Source organism: Papio anubis, unplaced genomic scaffold, assembly GCF_008728515.1.
Source record: "Papio anubis isolate 15944 unplaced genomic scaffold, Panubis1.0 scaffold51, whole genome shotgun sequence".
NCBI lineage: Eukaryota > Metazoa > Chordata > Mammalia > Primates > Cercopithecidae > Papio > Papio anubis.
In genome coordinates, this window is record NW_022165303.1 from 162,002 (window position 1) to 181,129 (window position 19,128).

Sequence of the window (19,128 nt, forward strand, 5' to 3'; positions counted from 1 at the left end):
GGCTGTGGCGTGGCTGTGGCGTCTTCAGAGTCCTCTGCCGGGCGGCGTTTCAAGATGGCGGCTCCGCGTCGCCATCACTAAGCTAAAGGCCGGCTCTTGGGCAGCCTCCGTCAGCCTCCCCTTTCCATATTGACCCAAATCAGAGCTTCCCTTCTCCGCTTCATCTTCTTTATTTTCTTCTTAGGTGAAACAGTGGGCCTTGAGTTCTTGACCCTTTTAATTTTGTTTGCGTCATCATGGCGGCTGTGGGTTCTAGGCTTTTCTCGATACCGCAACCTTGCGCTATAGGCGCGTGATCCCCGCGCCCCGCCCCGCCCCGCCTTCTTGCGACGGAGAGCGAAGATGCACCTCTGCTGCCACTGAATGCCGGCCCAGCCGTCCTCCCCTTTCTCTCCTCTACCACCGCAGTGGGAGCATGGGGCAGAGGGGCAAACAATTGTGTATGAGGATGAGGGACAGTCTGGTCCGCGTCCCCTCCCTCCTTTCGCTGGGTACTATTTTTCAGTCTCATGCTTTCCCACGGATGATGCTAGCAGTGACATTTGCCACTGAGCACCTCCTCTTCTCTCCAAGGACCTCCCAGGGTGACTCATTTGGGATCTCTGGTAGGAGTGGCTCCTGGGCCTTGGGAGCCAGAGCGGGGCAGGGAGATGTGACGGAGGTCACATGAGAGAGTTAAGCCAGGCAGGGAATGGGAACTAGCCATCGCCACTCAGAGTGCAAAGGCAGACACAGCCCTTTCATGTCATGTTTTGCACCTGAGTAGAGAGCAGCTTACCCTAAAAAGATTGTTTATGTATATGGACGTTGGAACCTTTCCTGTCTCATTTTCTTTGTCCCAAGCTGTGTATATGATAAGAGCCTGGATTTCGGGCTTCAGGCAGCTCTGTGGTCCCTCAGGTTCGTTTTCTGAAAGAGGTGGTAAACAGGTCCTCCTTCATCAGACCCTGTATCCGCTGTCACTGACCTTTCCACAGGACATAGGTCCCATGTCATTTTGCCCAACATTGTCTTGCTTCTTTCATTGGCTGGTGGACAGCAGCTGAGGGTCATGAACCCAGAGCCACATACTAACCCCAGATGGGACTCTGGTTGGAATCTGCTCAATTCATTGCCTGGTTGGCTCTCTGAGCTGAGCCCACCTGTCTTCCTTTCTCTTCTTCCTCACAGAGGACTCAGGAGAGCGCAGCTTGCTCTGTGAGTGGGTGACAACCTCTTGGCGACTCAGGCTCAGCTGAGGATGGTGCCAGTGTGCCGGAGACAGCCATCATACTGCCGGATAGAGTGGCTCACTTGCATGTATTTGGAACAAAAAAAGGAGATGCCTGGCAGCCCCGCTCTCTGCAGTAAGTATTCATCTGCATTCTTTTACATTCCTTTATTTCTTCGAACATCAGAAATGGATAGATGTTTATTGAGCCCAGCCACCTGCTATGCCTTCTCCATTCTTCTCCCACACACCCCGCCCTTAGTCCTCCAGAAGAGAGGACTAGATTGATTTTCTCATGCTACTGGATAGCTGCAGAGAAGCTAGAATTTGCTGTTCAGCCCCCACACATCCCCCTCACATTTGGGAGCAGTTGATTTTCCCTAAAACAGAGCCAACCGCCTGTGTCCCTCAGTGCGGAGTGTTAATGGGCTGCCTGGAAGGACCCTGTGTGCCCTCACGGCCCCCAGCCGGGAAATGAGGCTCCCCATTGGCTGGCAGCGGGAGGATGGTCCTTGCCAGCACCTAGCATGGTTCTCTGCCAAGTTCTAGCTCCACATCTCCAGGCTGGTAGGAACCTAGACTATATATAGCATTGTGCTAAGCAATTCTTATCAGACATGTCTGCCCTCCCCTGTGGGAGTGGAGCACTTCTATCAGAGAACCAGAACCTAGAGAGCATGAGCCATCTCCAAGGGCCTTTTATTCTGGGAAGGGGTGTGTGTGTGTGTGTGTGTGTATGTGTGTGTGTATGTATGTGTGTATCTGTGTCTGTCTGTCTGGTTCAGAGCTGCTTACTTTCCTCCTGTGTTTCAGATGCTGATAGATTGAAAGGTCATGCTAGATGAAGGTGCTGATGTGGGATGAGGGCCAGGAGGGGCTGATAGCTCTCCAATGAATATTGAGCTTAGAGGGAGAGAAGCTAGGGGCATGTGACATGGCTGAAGGTACAGTTGTGCCCTACATCAAAGACCAGCCTCCGCTTTCTCTTCCTGGTTTCCTGTTTGCCATGCTTTGCCCAAGGATGTCTTTTGACCTCTCTCTTCCTTCTTTCGGACCTCTTGCATTCCCTGCCTTCCTCTACCACTTCCTCCTCCCTTTGATTTTCTTTAGGATATATGAGGGCAAACACAGTGATTGGCATCCTGGATCTGTGTCTACTCTTCATCCTTACCCCTGTTTGGGGTTTCTGGAGATCTGGCTCCAGTTGGGCAGAGAGGGCTCAGTTGTCCTCTGGAGGAGTTTTGGTGGTGGGTGAGCATGTTGTGCTGGCTGGTTCAGGGCAGGGTGGGTTGGATATTCCCCTCTTTCCTCTCATAGGTGCTGTTGAGCCACCAGTTTTTGTGGTTTTGTGACCACAAGTGCTGACTGATGTCACATGACTCCAGTCTTGTCAGTGAATCATCACCAGGCTGCTTACTGGAAACTGGATGCAGCAAGGAAATAGGATTTAACCACTCTCTACCTCCCAGGTAAGTCCAGCGTGGGCTGCTCCCTCCAGCCTTCCCCATTCTCCTTCCTTCCCGTGAACACCATTTTCTTATTCCGTTGGGGAATCCTCAGACGTCTCCATTCAGAATCTCCCAAACAATTGTTCTCTTTTTTGCATTCTCCTCCTTCTGGCTTTTCTGTGAATGGGGTTAGTAACCAGCACAGGGTTGGGGGCAGGATGGGCAGCTGAAGTGGTCGGGCTGTGTGGACGTGTGGGAGATAGCTGGGTAGTATTGCTGGGTGTGGCAGTTGGCAGAGCATTTGGGCCTCCCACAGTAACTGAATAGAAACTCTCCTTGGCTCCAGCATCCAGCAAGAGGTTCTGGGTTTAACCCCTCTGTAATCCTGGGAGCCTTCCTGGTGCCTGGGGATTCTCTCCCCTGTATAGTCTCAGTGGATAGCCTGTCTTAACTCTAGATACATTTTGCCTTGATGGGGCTTAGTCTAGGTTGGTGGTCTAGAGTTTGGACTGGGCTGAGCAGTGAGCTTTAGGACTCTCCCTAATTTTGGGGTTTCTTTGAATGAGCCACTTTCTTCCTCTAGGCCTTCATTACCTTTGCCTTAAAAACAAAAAAAAAAAAAAAAAAAAAAAAACCCTGGTCCAGTAAGCCATTGCAAAGCATCTCTAGGAAGTTGACAAAGAAATGCTTTTTTTCTGCCTCACTTGTTGCCGGTCACAATAATAGCAGTGGTGATTAAAAATGAAAAATGATGGTGGCCTGCAGAATCGGGGAGATCAGTGGCATCATTGATACAATTCACAAAGCAGACTCTTGGTGCCCGCACATCACTTGGAAGTCTCTCTCCTATCGAGTAGATGACTACAGCATTCTTGGCCAGTAAAGCCAGTTGAAATTAGCCAACAGCAGATTGGTCTGGGCTCTAAAGATAAAAGGAATTATGCTGGGTAATTTTCAGAGGTACCTATGGGATCCTACCTCTGGCCACACAGTGGTCGCCTCTCTCTGCTCATATGTTTCGGTGGGGATGGGGGGTTCATCTTCCTAAGCTGCTCCCGTTGCTATCCAGGGAAGACTAACCAATTCTGCTTCCTGTTATTTTTTACTCTCCTCTGTCCATTTGAGATGAGTCTCTAGGTTGGCTGTGAGTAGCCTGAGGGATCCAGGGCTGTTGGGAAGAATCTGGTGTCTCTTCCTTCAAGGACCCTGACAGTTCTCAGCCCTCCAGCAGTACTGCAGTGAGGGATGGCAGGGGGTGTTGGAGTGGAGAGATGCCGACTTGGGTGCAGCTGGGGAGACTGAAAGGAGAGAGCCAAGTCCCTCAAGAAGTATTGGCTAGAGTCTGGCCAGCCCTGGCTGCTGGCTGTGCTTGGGAGTCTCAGCCCTCACATGTGCAGTGCGTCCCTGGGCATAGCTCTTCGTGACCCCCACTCCCACAAATAGCCCTGTCCTTGGTTAGATTGGGAAAACCAGGGTGGGAAGTAAAGGGGAGATTGGTTTTGCTCCTGGTCATGCAGTTATCTCTGTGGCCTCTGATGTTTCCAGAATTGGGATTGGTGCTTCCCTGCTGATTTTCCTATTTTTGTCCCTCATCTGGTTCTTTTCCTCCTTGCTCACCAGCCTGGGTTCTACACACATGACATGGGGCATTGTGTGTTGCCAATGAGGATAGCAGAACAGTTGGTATCCCCTGAGAGAGGGGCCGACATATCTGGCACTTTTTTCTTGACCTTTGAATTTCTGAGGTCTGGGAGCCAGGAGGCAGCATGGGGCCTTTCCATCTGGGATCCAGCAGAGGTTAACAGAGCTGGTGGCTCTGGAGCCAAGGTGGTATGGCTTGGCTGGGAGTTGTGAGGGAGAGGCCCTGCCAGGGGCCCTGATTGGTCAGCACCTTCTCTATTCCATTGAATCCTGGTCCGGTCAGCTCTGTGAATTGTTTAATGCATATCTTGGCTCTGTCCCCTGGCTCGAGTGTCCCTAAGGCTGCAGCTACAGCTTTAGAGAGGATCTGTACCTTGTGCTGGTCACTTTTTTTGGGCATGTTACCTCCCTCTGAGATATGTAAGAGATACCACCGTTCCCTACCAGCTGGCTGTCTGTGGGAGGCCTTCATTTTGCTTTGCTTTTCTGAGACTTGGAGTGACTGTGAGGAAAGCATGGACTGAGTTTGCTTTCTTGCTGGCTCCTTCCCCAAGAACTGCTCGTGGACTGATAAAGCCAGAGAACACCTCCAGGGCCCCATGGCCTGTGCAGAGCCCGGTGCCATAGTGTCAAGCCTGTGGGGATGGATTGGGGATGTGGAGGCAGATAGAGCCACGTGGGAAGGTGGTATGTGTGGTTAGATCACAGGAGCAAGTCCAGGAGGGTGTGGGAGGACAAGTCCAGTGCTCAGCGAGGGCTGCCTATCGTGGCCCAGGATGGATGTGTACATCTCCTGTGAAGGATTTGCATCTGAGTGTCTGATACTGAAGGCAGGATGGTGCCCCGATCAGGGTCTGTAATGAGGCATGAAGTTATGAGATGGGCATCAGAGTTTTTGGTCCAAGGGAAACTGACCTTTTTTAAGGACCCTCCTCTCCTTATCTGATTTCATCCTCAGAACAACCATATGACATAGGGGTCACTTCCCTTTTATAGTTAAAGAAACTGATTAAGTGACTTAACCCAAGGTTATGTATTTGGTAAGTGAGGTTATTGAGATTTAAATGCATGCACTTCTTATTCCAAAGCCTCTACGTTCTCCTTACTCTTTTGGGTTGAAGTCAGACATTTTTGTGAACTAAGATCCTCAGGGGACTGATGTGAACTAGAGCGAAAAGGCAGACACCCAGAGGAACTTTCCAGTCACTGGGGACAGTTGTGCCACATTCCTTTTGGGGGAGGCAGGGCAGACGCAAATGCCCTTTGGTAGCCATGGACAGGCAGAGCTGAGTAAGGCCAGTACATGGCGTCTGCTGCTGTGTATGGAGCCTCTGCTATATGCCAGGGGCCGTGCCAGGCGCTGGAGATGCAGAACTCAACAAAGTCAAGTTTCCGCTTTCCTGGGGCATACATTCTAGTGTGGAGAGACACCGCTAATAATGATTTTTAAAAAGAATTCAAAAATGTACAGGATAGACATCTATGGAGATTGTGTGGGGATGAAAAGGGGGACCCCCACACACATAAGGAGGAGAATCCAGATGATAGTCAGAGGAATCTAGAGACTTAGGAGCTCAGCCACCTGCAGCCACATCAATTGAGCTTTCCTTCAGGGAGTTAGGACCGGCACAAACTAACCCCCTCTTTTTTCCTAGGGAAATCCATCCAAGGTCCCCATAGCTTACAGGAACTTGTCATGAGTCAGGGATCAAGGTGGGGTAGATGTCAAGCCTTTGGTCTCCAGCAGACCGGTTCTCTCCTGTCTGCCACGGTTGCCGTTGGCTTTCCGCCTCATGCCCTCCTAGGCATCAGCTGACTTCTTTTCTCGGGCTGGCCACTGTGCCCCATACTTGCCATGCAACACAGGGAAACATGCAGGTTAGATCTTTGCCGAGCCACTGGTCAAATGTTCCTGCAGGGGGCTGGTTCTGAACTTAGCCTGTCCTGCCAGGACAAGCCGTTCCCAGAGTTAATGGTCTCGCGATAGGGAAGGGATGGGCACCAGGCATAGAGAAGTGACCTGTGCCAGATGCTTGGTTGAGCTCTGTGTCTTGAGAGGCAGAGGCAGGTTGGTGGTGCTGGGGACAGGGCAGGCATGTGTCATGTGTTCAGCGCATGTAGCTCCAGGGCTCGGGACTTGTTTACTTGGTGGAAGAGACAGCGGACCTGCGAGTCAGGCCATGTGATTCTTCGCTCCTTGGCTGATCGTGGACAGCTGACCCATCAGACTGCACACACTGCCATCTGCTGCCAGAGGTCTGAAGTTGCACAGGGATGAGGTAGTGTAGTTGGGGGTGCTCAGGGAGGAGGAGGGTCAGGAAAGTGGGGTTTGTATTGCTCTGTGTTGAGGAGTCAGCAGACCTTGATTCTGGTCCTAGCTCTTGTTGGTAAAAACTCACTCACTCTCGTCCTTTCACCTCCAGTTTCATTATCTGTGAAATGAGGGGATGGAATCAGAATCTCTTTGGAGGTTCCAGCTTTATCCTGGGGCCTCCCTGAATGTTCATGGAGATCTTCCTTAGCCAGTAATTCAAGATGAGGAAAACTAGGCCCAGGTTTCCACAAGAGAAGGGGAGGGATCTTGATGACCTGTCTCAAAGCAGCTGAAGAGGTACGGTTAGAATTAGGGTGGGTGGGTGGGAGGAGGTAGATTTTAAAGAACCTCCCAGAAGTGGAAGCAGAGGGCTGGAGGTTTCGCGAAGGTGTTGATGAGGATCCACCGGGTGGCAGGGGACATGGCTACGGGCTTCTCCTGGGAGGCTTGTTGGAGATGGGGTTATGTGGGAGCTGCTGGGGGGCTTGCTCTCCTGCTCTGGGAGAGATGCTCCATCCTGTCTGGCCCAAAACCCTGGAGAGAGAATGCAGCTGTGGGTTGAGGGAGAGTCTGTGCCCCTTGCTTTCAGGAAGTTTTCCTTTATATTTAGCCTTCTCTTTTCATGTGTGTTTTGAGGCCCTCGACTAAAAAATTAAATTTAATTTTGAAAAGAAACAATGAAAAAAATTTTAAAAATATCTCGGAGCCACTGGTTCCATTTTGGCTTTTTAGTCTTGAGTCACGCTTAAAAAGATAGCAAAATAAAACACATGCAGGGAAGCCAAAAGTCCCAGGCCCAGCCAGACTGGGGCTAGGAGTGGCTGGGACTCTGGCCTAGCTTCTCCACGGCAGTGTTACTCCCAGACATACACCACTTCTGCAAGGCTGTGTGGGTAGGAGCCCCTGGGGCTGAGGGGGCACATCATGCAATCTGCTAAGCAGAATGTAGAGTTTTAAAATAGCTACATTTCTCCAAGACACTATCTGCTTGCCGCTTTGTGGGATGTTTACCTGGGATTAATAATAGCTGAGTGCCACCCCACTGCCAGTATGGAATAGCAAACAGCGATCTGGGCTAGGACTCAGGCAAGAGAGGAATTGAGTAATAACCATCGTGTCAGCTCATAGTTCTTTTCACACTTGCTGGCTCATTTGGTCCTCACACAGCCCTGAGAGGGTAGGTGGTCTTATCCTTGTCGTTGGTAAAACTCAGCCAGAGAGTCCATCCTGCCAAGATCTAACTGCTTGTAGCTGCTTCTCGCGGGTCTCCCATTCAGGTCCTCTGACTTCAGCTGTCATTTTCTTGGGGTTCTGACTAGTGGGTCAGCGACAGGAGTAGGGGAGTGGAGTCTTTGGCAGTTTCCTTAATTTCTGAAGGCCTTAGAGGGCCTAGAGATTCCTTTTCTATATGTTGAATGGGAAATGAAACCTCAGCATGTCCAGGTCCTCCAACTCTCTGATTCTTCAGACTTCTTGGAGCTCTTGTGAGAACTGGCTTGCACTTCTTGGCTGGGAAGCCAGCCACTCACCATGTATTCTTGGAGAGGTTTCCTGTATTTGGAAGCTTCTGGAATATGTGATGCATCAAACCACTGTGACACATCTGTATGGCACCTCATGCCTATGCACACAGGCATGCATCTGAGTGCAGCTCACTTAGAGGTGAGGCCCAGTGTGGGGTCTTTGAGATTTTTTCAACACCTTTGTAAGAGATGCCCTGAGCCTTGCCCAGCATGCATGTTGTGTGTATGCTACCTGTTTGCTGGCTAATGTACAGCGGCTGCTGGAAGCCTTGGCTAATGTACAATGTAAAGTAAGGGACTACAAAGACTGGCTTCAGCTCTGAGTGTCTCCTTCATGATTGACTTGAAAAAGTAGGGCTTACCCACAGAGAGAAAGGTGGGTAAGAGAACTCATGGGTGTCAGTTTTCCTTAAAGGCAGAGCATAACCCCCCAGTCTTTATAAGGGCTGCTAAGGCAGAGTATTGGACAGCAGGACTTCTTGGCCAGTTAGCCCTCTGAGTGACCTTTGTTTAAATAGACCTGGAATTTGTATGAAGGGGGAAATAATGGTTTATCTTTATTTACAGCTGATTTAGCCACGATGGTTTAGACTTTTTCTGGGGATATTCCTTTAGGGCGATTGAGGCTGGACAGGGCAGCATGCATATGTGTCTCTGAATGTCCGTCCTTTTGTATTTCCAGAATACATCCTTGGCTCATACAGAAACCCTGTGATGGGGAATCCACAGTGGAATTGTTTTAGTGGATAAAGCCTTCTGTAGCTTCATGTGTGAAGATTTGTCATGTTGGACCCATGTTGGACCCAGTTCATTCTGTTCACTTGAAGGATGGAAAAGAGAATGGGCAGAATTTCAGCAAGGAGAGTGATTTGGGTTAGACTTCTGAGAGAACTGTGCATCACCTCTGCTGAGGGTTCCTGAGGAAAGATGAAGCTTCTTTATTTGAGGTAGGAGACTGGGTGTCCGCCACAGGATCCTCCCAGTCCAGAGTCTGTGGCACTTTGAGATGGTCCCTGGAACAGCATGAGGTCTGGGTGCCAGGATCTAGAGCAGGCATTTCTCTCCATCTTTCCCATCTGCCTTCAAGACAGGCCCAAGCTGGATGGAATTGAGGGGATACATGGGCAGGGTACACCAGTGTAGGCATCCAGCCTGGAACTTTGACCTTGTTTCTTTTTGCAGAGAGAACTTCTGGCACTGATCTTAAGAAACTGGTGTTACTTGCATATAAAAAAAGAGAAAGTCATGTTGTCCCTCATCTTTTCCAGGAAAAAGCCCTGAGCTGCTCTAATCCTATGATGCGGAGGGAGGAGGGCCATGTAGAGGACGCAGGGCCAGACATAGTTTGCTGGGAAGAAGGTAGGAGGTGGGAGAGGAACATCCCAGGGCAGGCCCACAACTCTGGGAGCCACGTTGCATGCTATACTAAAGACACAGGGATGTGTTCAAATGGGCCTACTATTTAGAGGTAACCCAGAGTCTGAAATAAATCAGTTAGTGGCTAAATGAGAGTTGTATTAAATGTGGAAAATCATATATTCTTTTGTGTCATCACCACCTACAGATTTAGCATCAAAAGTCCTGAAAGGCTGAGGATGGTGAAATGAGCCCTGTCTGTAAGATCATGCTTATTATATATTGACTTTTTGTCTCTCTTCGTTCCTATTTCCCACTCTTTCTTATTCCTTAGGTCTACATGAATATTTATTTATGCATGCAGTTGTGTTATTTCCTTGGGGTATAGTTCTTCCAGTGTCATTGGCATCAATGAATGTGTGACTTTGATTTCAAATGTAAACAAACCACTGGCTTACAGCAGGCACCAGCCATCTCTGAGACAAGGGCTCCGGCAGCTGCCTGCAGACGCCCTTCCCCCGTAGCCCTGTACTGTTTCGGCCGGATGCCTGAGATGAGAGTCAAGAGTGTCCTTGCAGGGACCTGCTCGACCCCACGTCATGTGTCCTGCTTGGTGGGTGGTGCTCACACATGCATCTTCCAATCTTATTAGCTGGTACTGCTTTTCACCTTGACCCAAGGAGTGGTGTTGGAAGTTTGAGACTGTACGTACCCTGCTAGGGGGCCAGAGATGACAAGCCCAGACAGAGAAGAAGGGAATGCAGGCTCCTGGCCACTAGCCTCTCTCAAGACAGGTGGACTTTGTGTTAAGCGAACTCATTTAATCTTTTGGGCCTAATAGAAGTGATTTGTATTTTCTCTCCTTCTCTCTTTTCCCTCCTCTCTGTCACTCACCCTCCCCCCACTCCCCAGCCTCCAAAGAATTTAATCTGCTGGACAACAAACAATACTGTTATAAAACTTTGAAAACAAGAGGGCGCGGCCTCCCTGACAAGGAGAAGGGCATGCCGGGTAACGGCCCGAGGGAGCGTGCCAGGCCTGAGATGGAGCCGGGCGAGAGCCCAGTTGGCTGGGTACCTGGGCGCCTGCCCCTGCATAGCCCACTAGCCGCACCATCCCCAGGCCAGAGGGGAAGGAACCGAAACAAAAGGGGGGGCAGAGAAACGCTTGAAAAGGGAAGTTGCACATGTTCCCCTCTCTCTGATCTGATGGGAATGCACTAGACTGTGAAACTTCCTCCTCCACCTCTTCTCCCGAGCCCCTCCCTCCCTCTTACCCTCCTTCCTCCTCTCTCCTCCCTCCTTTCTCCTCTTTCCTCCTCCTCCCTTCTGCTACTCACTATTCTTGAGCCTGGCAGACAGAGGTCCTGATAGCAGAATGAGGCTGGAATAGCACCATAGGTGCAGCTACCAGCTGGGCCAGCCAAAGGAGAAGGAGAGAAAGTGGGCTCGCAGTTGGCTTTGGACTCCAACCTACCCTCTGTCTGGCCCAGCCTCCTTCCCTTCTATTAGGGAAGTGGAACCACGTCATGTCACAGGGTGTGCCCAGTCCATGTGTGTGGACCAGGTGTGTGCCCAGGTACTGGGGAGAACTGCCAGTCAGAGGTTAGTTCAGGAAGCACCCTGGGCTTCCTGGTGCCCCCCTCGGGCTGTGCTCTGCTCTGGGGAAGGTGTTTGACTTGTTGAAATGCTCTCTCCTTTGAGATGCTGTGCTCTCCCTCCAGGGAGGAGCAGAGGCTGTGCTGCAGAGGCTGGGGCATGCCTCTGGAGGAGCTCTTGGGAACAGGAACGTGCTTCTCCCAGCGAGAGCAGCCATGCCGTCTTGTGAATGTGGTGCCTGGTAGGATACTGCGTCTGTTAGTTACTTCTTCTTGGTGGCTGAAGGAGGAGGTCACCAGCTCTGCCTTAGGGAGGTGCGGAAGCTGGGCTTTGGGGCGTCTCCTTCCCTACCTCCAGAGTTAGATTTCACCTGAGACTGTGGTTTCACTTTTGAGTCCATCTTCACTGAGTCAAGCAGATAATTTAGGAATGACCAGGGAGCAGCGTTGGTTTGCCTTTGGATCTGCATTGGTTTGGACCCGTGAACTCTGTGGTGGGCATTGTGTTTGTGTAATAGACCATTGGTATGCTCATTTTTCCTCTCGTGGAAAGCACTAGCTTCCTTGAAAGCAGTTCAGGGCCATGCCTATCCTTCTGTGCCAGAGCTGAGCCCTTCTACTGGGGGGATGTGGAGGCACCCGAGCCCCAGTCTTCATTCCACTCCTCCTCCTTCCCTTTGCCCTCCACTGTCTTTTGCTGTCCCCCCAGCTTATCCCAGGGGCAGGGTAACCTTGGTGCATCCTCCTATCCAGCCAGCAATCCCGACCAGGGGCCCTGTGCCTGGACTGAGTCTAGGCTTTTTGTCAGTAGTGTTAAGGGATGGACGGAAAACTGAACTTTTAGGAGTGCAGCTGCCTAGGAACATAGACCTCCATACCTCTGACCTAGGGGAAACCAGAAAAACTGATACTGGGTCCACATAGGCTTGGAAGGCTGTTACTTCTTGCGTTGTTACCTGAGTGGCAGTTTGAGGGGCACTGTGGGTTTGGAGGATGTGGTTCCCACACTGGGGCTCAGGGCCTGGGAAATGCAGTGGTCCCTGGGTTCTGAGTCCTCCTTTGAAGGCCACCCTGCCAGAAAGGAAGAGCCTAATGGAGGTTTCTGGGGACTTTGGGCCAGCCAGTAACTCCATGCTCCCTCTTGCCCACCCTTGACCCCTCATGTATATACCCTTCCTTTTGTCACCCTTCCCTCTGATTCACAGCCCCCACCCCGGCAGCTAAAGACAGAATGTCCAGGCTGCTGCCTAGAATGACAGGAAGCTGGGCTGCCCTTTCAGTTTATACATGCAATGGCCTGGGACTGTCTCTTGAGGGCAAGACATTCCCCTTTTACAAAAGAGCCTTCCCCAGGCCCCTCTCTTACCAAGATGAGCTCTTCCTTACTGCCAGGAGCCCTGAAATCAGCATTCCCAGAGGAAAGAAGATGGCCATCTGGGCTTGGCTTCCGGCTCCCCCCATCTGGCTGGAACACACATCAGTCACGTAAGTAGCTGTGACTCAGCACCCAGCGCTGCCTTGGCAGAACCTTCCCACGTTCTGGATTTGCACACAGTGTGGTAGCGCAGCACAAGCAAGCAGGGTTAGGCAACTGGGGGCCAGTGTCTGTTTGTTCAGTGGGTTTGCTTGTAGATTTCAGAAACGAGAATTCCTTCACCTTCCCATTTTCTTCCAGTGTTATTTTTTACGTACCATGCTAGGCTTTAAAGACAAAGCATCATTTACAGAATGAAGCAGAAGCTGTCTTTGCATCTCCAAACTGTTTTTAACCAACAGCCTATAGATTGTATTTAACCCTCAGATGTGTTTGACCTGCACGGGTTTTGGTTTTGGTTTTGGTTTTGGTTTGAGACAGGGTTTCACTCTGTAGCCCAGGCCGGAGTACAGTGGCACAGTATCAGCTTGCTGCAACCTCTGCCTGCCAGGCTCAAGCAGTTCTCATGCCTCAACCTCCTGAGTAGCTGGGACTACAGGTGTGTGCCATCACACCTGGCTAGGGTTATTTTAATGTATCTGATTTTGCATGCATTTAGACAAAGTACGGCCTCTCCAGGACACTGTATTTCTGCTGCCTGCTGTTACCACTTCTCTGTCTCAGGTTTCCTGCCTGAGCCCACTGAGCAGCCTACCTCAGCCTCCTCTCTTTACATGTGAAGACACTGAGGCCCATTCAGGGCAAGTGGCAGGTCCCTGTTCTCAGAGTTGGGGCCAAGCAGGTATTAAAACCATTGTGTTCTGATTCTCTGTGTGCCCAGGCAGATGAATGCCCTGGTGTGAGGTGGAGAAACCTCCAGGTAGAATGTGGGGACAGAAGTGGACCAGGCTGGAGTATAGCTCCCACACCTTTTCCCTGCATGGCAGCACTCACAAGACTGACATACCCACCCTTCTGGGTGGGTGGTTTTCCTCCCCAGACAGCCATGCCAACGCTTTCACCCTCGGCCGGTTTGTTTGGAGTCATTAGGCTGAGGTGGGTAAAACCCGTCACCCTCCTTGGATGGCAGCAGGCCGGGGTTTTCACGGGCTGCCTTCTTACAGGTGTAGGTGGCCTTCAGGCATGGTACCAAGGAGAGCAAGCCCCTTCCAGCCCTTGTCAAACTAACTGGCTGCTTCCTAGCAGGGAACAGCCACCAGCTTGCTTCAGCGAAGAGTCATTGCTCAGCTAACTCTGAGAGGAGAAAACTGGTTCTATTGGGAGGGCTGAGACCTGAAGGACCCCTTTTAACCAGTGGAATTGGAAAGGCAAAGGATTTCAATACTAACGTGATTTTTTCTCCACTTCTTTTAGAGTGTTTAATTAAAGTGATGCATTGTTAATGGCTTCTTATCTCTTCTTCCAGAGAGTTAAGAGTTAAATTTTAGAATCCAGGAGTGGGGACCCAGACTCTGGCTTCTGTTAATTCCCTCAGTGGCAGTGGCCCCCTGCTATGCACAGCCCCTCTGCTGGACTCCGAATGGTCCCTTACGGGTAGCAGGAGAGACGTTAAATAATCACACTGATGACCAAGTGAGATAAGTGGCTACTGAAGGAAAGAACTTGAGGCTGGCGAGGACCACTTAACCTTCTAGCAAGCCGGGCTAGACTCAGGGAGGCTTTCCTGAGCTGAGGGGAGGATGACTGAAGTTCCCTGGAGTGGTGGGGGGTGGGGGCGGGGCTGAGGGGTGGTAGCTAAGGGAGGGTGAAGGAGAATATTCCAGAAGAGACAACAGCTTAAGCAGGGCCTTGCGATGGAGGGAGGTGCTTTCTGATCACCGCGGAACACCTGTGTGAGGGCTTATAGGAGGGGGTTTGTGGATACTGGTAACTAGAAGTTGATAAGGAAGAGTGGCTAAAATGAAAAGCGGAAAAGTGAGAATCTCATCAAATCCCCTCATTTTACAGGATTTGAACTCCCAGTAATAACTGTCCTTAAACACTCACTCCTGACCTTACAACCAGGCTGTTACCTGGTTAACAAGCCCCAGGTGTTGGCTGCAGTTGTCATCAGTGAGAGCCCTTGTGTGCATATCTGCCCCGGCTCTCCCACCTGTGACTGAGGCTGGCAAGTCCCACCATGGGCCGTAGAGCCTAGTGCTGGTGACAGAATCGCTTGTTGCAGGTTCATCTTTGGCGTCTTTCCCACAGCCACAGCCATGCTGGGGAAAGACAGCAGAGGAGCTAGAGGAGCAGGAGAACAAAACAAGCTGCCCCAGACCACCCAGCCTTCGCAGAACCCAGATCGTGCTCCTGTCTCCACCTAAGTATAACGTGTTATGTAGTCAGTATGATCCCAATCAGTGCAGAAGTATCACCTAGGAATTTCCTGCCCCACCCACCCTGTTTTGTTCTTAATGAAGTTCAAGAACAAAATGAGATGATAGTCAAGTTATGGAGCAGGCTGCAGTGGGTACAAGGGTGGAAACGCAGTCTTTGGAGTTAGACCTGGGATCTGCATTTATTGGTTGTGTGACTGCAGACAAGTTATTTAGCCTCATTAAGGATGAATTTCTTCTGCAAAAATTGGAATAATATCTGCCCCATACGACTGTTGTGAGAATTAAATATCACAACTTTTGATGTTCAAATTCTATTTCTTACTTCTCCTTCTAGCAACACATACTGTTAGTGCCAGGAACCATAAAAATTATAAGCCTGTATCTGGAGGCCGGAATAATTGGTAGGGAACCTAAAATACACAGTTTCTACCCTGTCTCTTTTCTCTTGGTTATGGTATCAGAGGAAATACACGTATTTTCTTAGCTTCAGACAACCAAAAAAGATGATGCCGTAAGGAGATGGGAAATCTAATTTGGAATACAGTGTGCAAATCTTATTTTCAAGCAGAGTTTGAAAATAAAACTCAATTCTTATGTTAGAGGATTATCTGCTTAATACAATTATAGGGTGCCAGTTTAAGTCACATCAGAGGTTAAATAAGATTGCAGATTAACGGGGTCATATTTGAATGTTCTGATACTTACATAAGAGGTGGGAAGGAGGAACGCATGCTCTTCTCAAATAAGACACATAGAAGAGTTGCCCTGGCCCAGGTGGAAACTCACCTTTGTGTAGCAGCTGGACCTTCACTCCACAGGCAGATAGGGTGCTTGTGTCCTGATGAAGTAAGAGAATATATCTGGAAACACTTTGTATACTGTGAAATACTATACAAATGCAGGGAAGTATGAATGTAAATATTAATGTATTTTAATGATAATTTTGGCTATTTCATCATATATAATAACTTATGGTGACTGGTATGAAGTTAAATAGAATTAACCTAGAATTAATGAGTTTTGTATTGCTCTCATCTATTTGAAGCATCAGCTGTGACTTTCATGTTGCTTTGCGCAGCACTGTGTAACCTCCTTTGTGCCTTTCCCATGGAGCACTGTGTCATATCACAAGTAGAACTGCAAGAAGACATTTCTCCTCAGGGCAGAGGCTGGGTCTTCCGATTGAATCTCCCTTCTTTCTTCATTGAGATCCTCTTCTTCTGGAAGCTGGTTTCACATGGTGGCTTAGATTTTTCCATCTTTGTATCTAGCACCATTTGAAATCAGTGTTTTAGGAGTAAGAATTGCAGCACAGCCAAGGGTGGACTGCAGAGGAACTGCTGCTCATGGGACTGGCTCCTCTCCTCCTGCCACTTGAGTCTGTTCGAGAAGTCCAGGGAAGAACTTGAAGAGCAAAATACACTCTTGAGTTTGTTGGGTTTTGGGAGAAGTGACAGTAGGGAAGGGGGTTGTGTTTAAAATAAACACAGTGGCTTGAGCAGGGGCAGAGGTTGTGATGCTATTTCTGTTGACTCCTAGCAGCCGTTACCAGCATGAATGTGTTGGTAGGGCCTTTGAGTGTGGCAGTTGTCATACTCTGTTGGATAACAATGTATTGGGTATTGGTTGTCATGGGGCAGGGGAGAGGGCAGTACACCTGGAGGACCATTTTGTCCACATCAGCACCGTCAGTCTGCTCTTAGAGGATGCCCTGGAGTATTCCCCGTCAGTTGCGGGGCACCCGAAATCAGACTTGCCACCTGGACTGTCGAGGTGCAGACCCTGGGAGCACCACTGGCCCATCTCTTACACAGGCTGACCGATTTCTCCTGGTGTTCAGAGTCTGTTTTTGTCTAGCACCATTTGAAATCGGTTATGATGTAGGGGGAAAAGCAGCAGCCTCGAAGTCTCATGCCAAGTCTGGGCGGCAGCAGCCTGTGGTTTCCTGGAAGATGGATGGGCAGAGCATGGGGAAGGAAGATCATGTTTTTCCCTACTAACTTCTTTAACTGCATGTATGATACGTTATTGCAGAGGTAAGAGATAGTTTAATGGATTTTAAAAAACAAATTACTATAATTTATCTGATGTTCTCAGTTGCATTTTGCTGAAATGTAGTACTGCACTAAATTCTATAAATTGATTGCTGTTGAATTATCTTTCTGTTGAGAAGAGTCTATTCATGCATCCTGACCTTAATAAATACTATGTTCAGTTGATCATGTCTGTGTTTTTCATCTATTATTTCCCATTCATAATTCTGTGATGATAAGAAGTGGGTCCTGAAAAATTAATTTGCTATGCAGATCTTGCCTACTTCATAAAGAATTCAAAGTAGGTTACAGCCAGACAGACATTAAAAATGAAACCCATTAAGGCAAGAATGAAATTCTGTGAGCCAAGAAATGAAATGAGAGAACAGATTAGGGAAGAGAAGAAATGTTGAAGATCAAGGCTGAGGGATGCTCCCTACTGAATGGGAAAATTGTCCTTGGTTCCCCATGGGCTGTAGACACAGCCCTTCTGCCAGCAACTGTTCCTGCAAGGAACTTATGCTCAACTGAACATACTGTCACATGGTTCCTTGGAGGGGCACAGACTGATTTCACTTGTTTTATAAAAGATTGAGTGATACTTTTGACTGTTAGTTTATGTCAACACTTGAAAACAAGGTGAGCCAGTTTTTTTTGTTTCTGTTTTTGTTTGTTTCTTTGTTTTAGACGGAGTCTCACCCTGTCACCTAGGCTGGAATGCAATGGCATGATCTCTGCTCACTGCAACCTCCGCCTCCCAGGTTCAGGCAGTTCTCCTGCCTCAGCCTTCCGAGTAGCTGGGATTACAGGCATGCGCCTCCATGCCCAGCTAATTTTTGTATTTTTAGTAGAGACGGAGTTTCACAATGTTGGCCAGGCTGGTCTCGAATCCTGACCCCGTGATCTACCCGCCCCAGCCTCCCAAAGTGCTGGGATTACAAGTGTGAGCCACCGCACTGGGCCCAGTGAGCCAGTTTTGTAAAGCTATTCAGAGATCAGCCAGATTTGACTTGATAGGGGATCAAGCTTGTAGGATTTTCAGGAAGGCAGGCTGTGGCCCCTTGATCAGGCTTTTTGCACAGGAGGTGCATGACTATGAACTACCTGCAGTACAACTCTTTTAAAGCCAGTGGCTTGCAGTAAATCATGGCAAATCAGCCACCTAGGAAGCCATTTCTAAGCCCAACCCCCTGCCACAGTCTTCCCCCAGATGGCTGCCCTGCCCAGTGGGCTGAGAGTGGGGGGCGGAAGTAGCATTTGCTGGCAACACTTGCCAGTACATGTGTTGCACCCCCTCACTGCAGCTGCAGTGCTATTTCAGGCTGTTGATGGAAGAACCCATGTTCTAATCCCCAGGATGTGGTGGTGGGAAGACCCTAAGTGGTGGTGTTAAGACCCTAAGTTACATTGTTTTATTCACTTCCCACCGAGATAGGCTACAATAGTATTAAATACCTATAGGTTAGACATCTTTGGGGTCTGTTGTACTACCTACCAATTAAACAGTTTTTGATCCACCCACCACACTCAAAGCTCCAGCCTAGGTGTTGCAAATACAAACAAGTAAAACAGATTTTTGCTCTCAGGAGGCCCTGATTCCAGTCCTCAAATGAGTAAGTGCGAAATCGAATTCAGCATCAAAGCACAAAAACAATGTTTTGAGACGTCTTTTCTATAAAAGCAGTTTATGTTACACTCATTGAATGCTTAAATAGTGCCACATTGCTAAGTCATGAGAAGCAAAATGTAACTGGGATGCCTCTCAAACAGGATTGTTTTGTTTTATTCATTTGGATGCAGACAGCTCTTTACCTAAAATTGCCATTCTGAGGTGTTTTTGCACAATCAGTTAGTAATTATGTAGAATGTTTCTTCCAGAGATAACATCTTGAATCAGGTTTATGAAGCCATGCTATCAACCTAGGTAGAAAACGCTTTGTAGTACATGGGTCCTGCTTATCTAAATTTTACCAGATTTTTTAACCGTAAATTTATAAGCGGGTCTTGGTGAATATATAATGAAAAAAATTATTGAGTGGGGAGGCTTATCAGACTGACAGCACCTTCAAGCCTCATGCAAGTTGGACTGGCAAATCCCACCTGTGGAAGTAAACACTAATGAGTCCTTCATAAACATGGATGAGACAAGTCAAATATTTGGCCAATTTAGGCGAAACAGAAATAAGTCTAGAACTGGATAATTCTTTGTGTAAGAGACTGACCCAGACCTTCACTTTGAGAAGCTGGCGT

At 49.0% G+C, this 19,128-nt stretch overlaps 1 long non-coding RNA gene across 1 annotated transcript; it reads left to right on the top strand.

Annotated features, from left to right (window-relative positions):
• The first annotated feature begins 2,466 nt into the window (after positions 1–2,466).
• LOC116273283 lies at positions 2,467–17,064 on the top strand. The gene is made up of 2 exons (XR_004181679.1): positions 2,467–6,910; positions 8,819–17,064. It is a non-coding gene; the product is annotated as an uncharacterized LOC116273283 (long non-coding RNA).
• The last annotated feature ends 2,064 nt before the right edge of the window (positions 17,065–19,128 follow it).